A 6635-nucleotide genomic window follows, 5' to 3' on the forward strand; every position below is an offset into this window, starting at 1 on the left:
GAGACGGGAACTCCTGTGCCTCATTGGTGTTCTGGGTCACGCCTTCCGGTGCGTGCCCCCCGGGCGAGGCCTGCTGCGGCGGCGGCTGGATGAGGCGCACTCGGTGGCAAAGCCGCTACTTACGGTGGCGGGCCGTTTTCGCCCCTCAGTGGAACGGAACATTTCCAATCCTCCCAGGGGCGCCCGAGGCAATGAACGGGCCCACGCTAAGCACCGACAGCTCGCGGAGCGCGAGGGGGCAGTATGGGGGCGAGAGTGGTGGGCCGCCGATCGGCCGGCACCCGTGGGGGCTGACAGTGCCCCTTCCATGACCCTCCTCGAATTTCTGCCCATCCTGGTCGCGGCAGTTGCGTGGGACCGGCGGTGGCGGGGTCCTCATCAAGCATGAACGGGACGTTGAATCACGATTAGCGGACCGGAGGTAACACGACAGAGACACCGAGCCAGCGACAAGAGCCGTCCCCGTCCACGGCTTCGTCGTCTTCAGAAGAGGATATGGAAGATCGGCAGCAATCATACCATCGGGCGCCCGTTCGGTCGAGTGATACTGACGGGTTGCACCCTGTGTGTGTGTGTTTCCCTTGCAGTTATTACGGTAGGTAATTGGCTAGCACCATCTACAACTGCCTTGGGTCATCGACTGCGAGCAATGAACAAAGTAAAACCCATAGACTCAAGCCCTGGCGGTTTATTTCACGTGTTGGCCGGATCACATGCCGGGCGGGGCGCTACCACCCGCGACGCAGAACCTGTGGATCACGTGACCACATCTCCGCCTTCCAAGGTCCGACAGGCGCCGGGCACCGCGGCGGCTTCGCAGGCGTGGCTACCTCCTGTCGCGGAGGGGCGGGGCGGGAGGGACGGGCCGCGGCGGAGCGCTCCGATAATGAGGATAAGGACGGGCAGCGGCGCGTGAAGCAGTCTGACGCCGGCATCATATCAACATTGGGCAGCTGGACGCGATTCTGCGCACCTGTCCCCCCCCCCCTCCCCCACCGCTTCTCATTCGCACTAATTGCTCCGTTGAATCGTCGATCTCGCCTAATCACCTGTGATTTACACGCGCGTTAACGGCGGCGGCGGCGCGGCACCGCGGAACACTTAGGTGACTCCATATTGCACGCTCCGATCAGTCGATTGGGCCGAGATCGTTGAGCGTCAACACCGACTGGGGGCTTAGCTTTTACTGCCTGGCCTCCGGGTGCCCTTTCCCGCGCGGAGTCACCTCCCTGTTCCTCTTCTTATCCCTCCTTGCATAGACGGTCTCCATATTGCGCGCTCCGGTTAAGGCCCCGAGCCAACAACCGTCGCAGCGCCAACACCGACTGGGGGCTGAAGCGTTGACTGCTAGGCGACTCCGGGTGTCCCTCCCCGCGCGGAAACGTCTCCCATCTCCCTCTTCGTCACCCTCCTACACATTAGCTTAAACGATACAGGGTTTTTTCCCTGCGCTATTTTGGCTTCAGCGCGGGGTTTTTCCCTTTGCAATAGGCGCCGGGTTTTTCAGTTCATAGAACTTTTTCCCTGGCTATTACACCCCACAACCGAACACTGACACCTTGCACAAGTATGACTGTGCGTATGACTGTTAACAAATACATAAACCAATGTTGTGTTTTCGGTTCCAGCACCTTCTTTCGGCACTTCGGCAACAACTAAGTACTCCGTTGGCTTTGCTACACCTAATGCCTGAAACAGACTCTTTCCGCAGTCAGGAAATCGCATGCGAGAGCCTATTCAAATACATGGAAGCACGCTCGCATCAATCGCACGCACCTCCCGGATGCGATTGATGCGGGAAGAATTATTATGTATTTGAATAGGCTCTCGCATGCGATTTCCTGAACGCGGAAAGAGTCTGTTTCAGCCTTAAGATAGGCTCCCACGTTGTTATTTGCTCCCGGGTTAACATAAACCGGTTTAACGTAACTTTTGCATCCCGGCCAAAATTGCCGGGTTAACTGTCCCACCGCTCGAGACTGGCGTTAGGCTGGCCGAGCAAAAAAAAAAAACCTCTCATTAGCCCAGATGCCAGGGAAGCAGTCATGACAGTTCCGCGACGGAGCTAACATTGGATACCGAGGTGCAGTGCGAGGCCGTTTCGCGACAAACAATCGGTCCGCCGAACGGTGCCGTGCCGGGATGACGGCAGCCCGACAGCTCAACACGGGGACCGTTCCGTGTCCCACTATTATCGAACATGGTGGTGAACCCGTTGAGTGCGCGTAAAAAAACCTACCGGCGAAGTGCGGCTCATTTTAGACTTGTTATATCCGAGGGATGTGGGGGTGAACGCCGGGATAGACCCCGACGAGTTTCATTCTGTTTGTTTGTTTAATGGGGCTTAAGGGCGCGCCGACAAGGTCATTTTGCGCCCATAACTTTATAGTACAAGTAAAACAAGTGTGTATCCAGGACCTTCTTGCTGGATACACTCGCTGAATCAGCAGAGCAGAGCTCCGAAGGAGGTCAAAGATGCAGTGCAGTTGACCTAGCCAGTAACTAGAGTGGGTCTGATGGGGACAAGTAGAAACACGCTGCATTGATGAGGTCGGTTTGGAGCAGTGTGAGTGTCGGCTGAGTTTGAAGTCGCTGGGCAGCGTCATATTGCCTTAAGGTTGTGCAACCCATTTTACTCGTTACACAGAAACCCAATGCTTTTTCCTTCTTTTAGGGCCGCGTTAGACTTTCTGGAAGCTCCCAATCCAGAGCCGAGTCCAAAGCTAGACAACCAGACTCCTCCCCTACAACTCCCACACCTTCCCTCCCCCAAATCGCCCTCCGTGTCAGATTTAAGGCGGAAACCAGTTGTGGAAAACTCGCGATACCGGCCCGCCCTCACATCGCCACATCGAGCCGCGGGGCCGCCAGAGGTGGCACAGGCGCACCTCGCCGGAGCCGGCTCGGGACCAGTTGACCCTGACAAGTAGACCAAGGGCACGGTTGCCCGGCGACGGCGCCCAGAATGAATGAATGAATGAATGAATGAGTGAGTGAATGAATGAATGTATTTGTTCCACGACCCCATGTCGGGGTAAGGGAAAGAACATCGGTGCTTGAATCACAACCACTATACACACATCAAAGTTTGTACTAAATAGGTACTACTATACAGTTTATGGCACATATCTAGCTACCTATGTTGCGAGGGTTTACATTAGTGATGTCATTTTCCAAAAAATGTCTGACCGATACCGACCGAAACCAAAATTTTGGGAAAATTTCCGACCGAATACCGACCGATAACATCCCAAGCCAAAATTTGACCGAAATTTGACCGAAATTCTATTTGTTATTCCTCTACCCAAAAATTAAAATATTTGGTAAATTCTGATGGAAAATAATAGGAAATGGCATTTCAGTTCAAGTTTAGTCAATTCTTAGCCACTGCAAAATACATTTTGTGGTAGAAATTACATTGCTAAGGGTAGGAACACATGGACCTCAGCATTTCACAGATTTCAATTTGGTTAATTAGAAATGTCAAGAATCTACTGTGGTCTATGTAAGGAAGAATACTCATTCATGTTGCAAAAGCACGATCAATTAGTGAGTCTAATGGTTGGTAATAGGTATGTTCATGACAACATTCCCTAAGAGAAAAGGCAGAATCAAAACACCACAAAACACATCAACACTGCTTGGAAACTGGCCTTGAGTCTTGAGATGTGGTCTGAGATACTCTACAAAGAATTTGACACTGTAAATCCAGCTGAAAAGGCAGGTATTAGGTTGCTCTGAGCCTGAATTTCTTCCCAAAAATGAAATGAAAATTCAATAAACTGGCACTTTGTCTTATCTTTACAAGAAAACACAATATGCAGACAAAATTAGTACAAAGTTGCGCAAAATAATAGAAGAACCAAGGATTGACTTTTAATATCCTCTCTTCCCTAACGAAAGGATGTAAGATGATGACGTAATATTTAATTTATTTATATGCCCTTTTGGGTGAATTATTGAAGGGAAATTAATTTTCTTGTAGTGAATTACACTCACAATGTTGATTTCATTAGAATTCAATATCGTGTTGGATCATTTACAACAATGAAATCATTCACGAGGCAGCATGTAACAACCCAAAACCTTTTTTGCAGCAACTTAATCAGCTGGTTTAAAGTCTCTGTTATGGCGCATCTGTTTCGAAATCCTTTATAAGCTGTGTTTGGAGATGATGTGGAAGATTCCAGAAAGCGGACATGGGCGAATCTGTAGTTTTTATCAAGATTCTTATGTTTTATGTTGTGGTCATCTAGATTTCAAACATTTGGTTGGTAGCTGCAATATTTAAGGAGAATGTGGAATAGTAGAACATCTGTGAAATGTTTATGTGCTCACTGCTAAGTGCTAGGTAAGTGCCAGCCTTCGGAAACACATTTCAGTAATTCAAGTTCTTTTTGTCCTTGCATTTTTGATGACTGTATAATGATTTTTGTAGGCAATACTTCTTTGATTACAGGTGATATTTTAACAGTAAGACTGGAATTGAGTTTCAAAATTGTGTGTACTTGTGGGGCCAACTGAGTCAAAATCAGCCTGCTTGTCGTTGTGGTTGGACAATGGGTGGCTGCTGCCTGCTGGGTGTGAAGGCTACTGAAGTTGCCAAAATGTGGCATCTCTTGTAGCCTTTGGGGGAAAGTTTGCAACTCTTTATCATTAACATCCCAATAAATTTCATTTTAACTAGGCAAAAATGGAATACTTTCTCTTTTTGAAAATGGTTTCACTGGCAGGGTGACCGAAAGTGTCCGATTTTTGGGGGGCCTGACCGACCGATTACCGAATCGGTCAGCATATCTTTTCGGTAACCGAAATTTTCGGTAACCGATTGACACCACTAGTTTACATAGCCTTGGTTGCGAGGATTATATACAACACCGTATCCTGAGCAAGTAGCCGGTCAACCGTCAAACAGCAAACAATGATGACTATTAATGTTGCAGACACTCGAAACTGCCAAACAGCTATAATCAGGTCGTTTGGCGAAAGACTATGTGAGCCGGCAGCGCCAGGGCGGACGGCATGACAACAAAGATGAATAAGCTCGTCACAGCCCAACTGCAACAAGTTGGGAATAAGAAGAGCGATTCGCCTTGCAGAACTGTAGCAAGCAGAATGGCATCTCTTCCCCGCCGAAGAGCAACCGCGGCAAAACTGGTGGCAGCAAAGGAGACAGTGATATAGTGGCGAGAGTCCTGGCTCTGTTACAGCCAATTCTGACATCAGTTATCAGTGCTGTCGTGAAAACCTCACATGAAGCCATTCTACAGGAGATCCAGGAACTCAAACAAAAACAACCCACCACCAGCCAAAACCGCCAACAAGAATCGGACCTCATGATGCGAAACAAATTTGAAGTTGACAAATTAGAACAATACAGCAGAAGAGAGATCCTCAGGATTGTCGGCCTCCCCACAACTGAAAACGAGAACGTGCTGGAAAGGGTTCTGAAACTCGGGCAGGACCTCGGAGTTGACATCAGAAAGGAGGACGTCAGTACGGCCCACAGAGTGAAATCTAAGGGCAAAAGAGGTGACCCGATCCTAGTAAGGTTTGTGCGCAGGGAGAAAAAGCTTGAGATGATGAGGATGAAAAAAAGGCTGAGGGAGGAGAAGAAGGAGAGGCAGCGGTACAGCCAGCCCGAGCGGTGGGGCGAGTCACGCGACGAGGAGCGCCCGGGGTGAGGACCGCGTCTGGGCTGGGTTGCCTGCCGAGGGCCTGAGGCTACCCCTTCCCTGGACCGCTCAGCTGGACGACAAGATGGTGGTGCCGCGTAGCCCCTCCTCCCGACGGCGAACTGGGGAGGGGCGAGGTTGGCCGTGGCATCGCCATATAAAAAGCGTGCGCTCGGCGGTTCGGGGGAGTCTTCAGAGTCTCCAGCCGGCAGTCTACAGCCTTCACTCGTCTTCCAGTCATCTTGACCCGTCGGCCGAGACACCGAGGCCACTGGGCGCTCTAGTGTGTGTAAGTGCAGTGAAAGTGATAAACATGTAAGTACTGATACGGGTTCAACCAGCCGCGCTGATGGCGCGCTGGTTGGGCCGTAGGTTGAGTGTAAGCAGAGAGGGAATGGATTGTGAATGTTGATTGCCTGCGCTTCCCTAGCCTTAATAATAACACCTCGATGTGTAAACGCTGTCTGTAGGGCGGTGCTGAGCGGGGGCTGAGGCGATAGAGAGTCGGACTAGTGCTGAAGAGTAGACGAATGGCAGAGCCACATATCCAAACAAGTAAGTAGGATAAAACATATTTTCACACAGTAACGATACCTGCTGGCGCTAACTCTCGTGTGGCTGATTGAGAGCACTGCGAATTCTTACCGACGATACACGGTTAACAATACACGTTCAGTGGTGCGCTTTCAGTAAATAAATATGTTATCTTTCGAAGTTCGCATTGTTTATTTGAGTGTTAAACTCATGCTTAGAATGGCTGACACTGACAAGATTATAAATTAGGAATCATCCATAATCTCAAAATTGAATCATAATTGACGCCGAGATAACCAAGATCTCTTCTGAGGGTCCTGCGGAGCAAACAGGATGCCATCCCCGACCTTCAGCCATTCGTCGGACTCGTGATTCAACTCCAGCTCATCAGCCCACCAGAAAGCGTGGTTGAGAGCATGGGAAGCG

The sequence above is a fragment of the Amphibalanus amphitrite genome, unplaced genomic scaffold (genome assembly GCF_019059575.1).
Source record: "Amphibalanus amphitrite isolate SeventyFive unplaced genomic scaffold, NRLGWU_Aamphi_draft 000109F_arrow, whole genome shotgun sequence".
In the NCBI taxonomy this organism is placed as follows: Eukaryota; Metazoa; Arthropoda; class Thecostraca; order Balanomorpha; family Balanidae; genus Amphibalanus; species Amphibalanus amphitrite.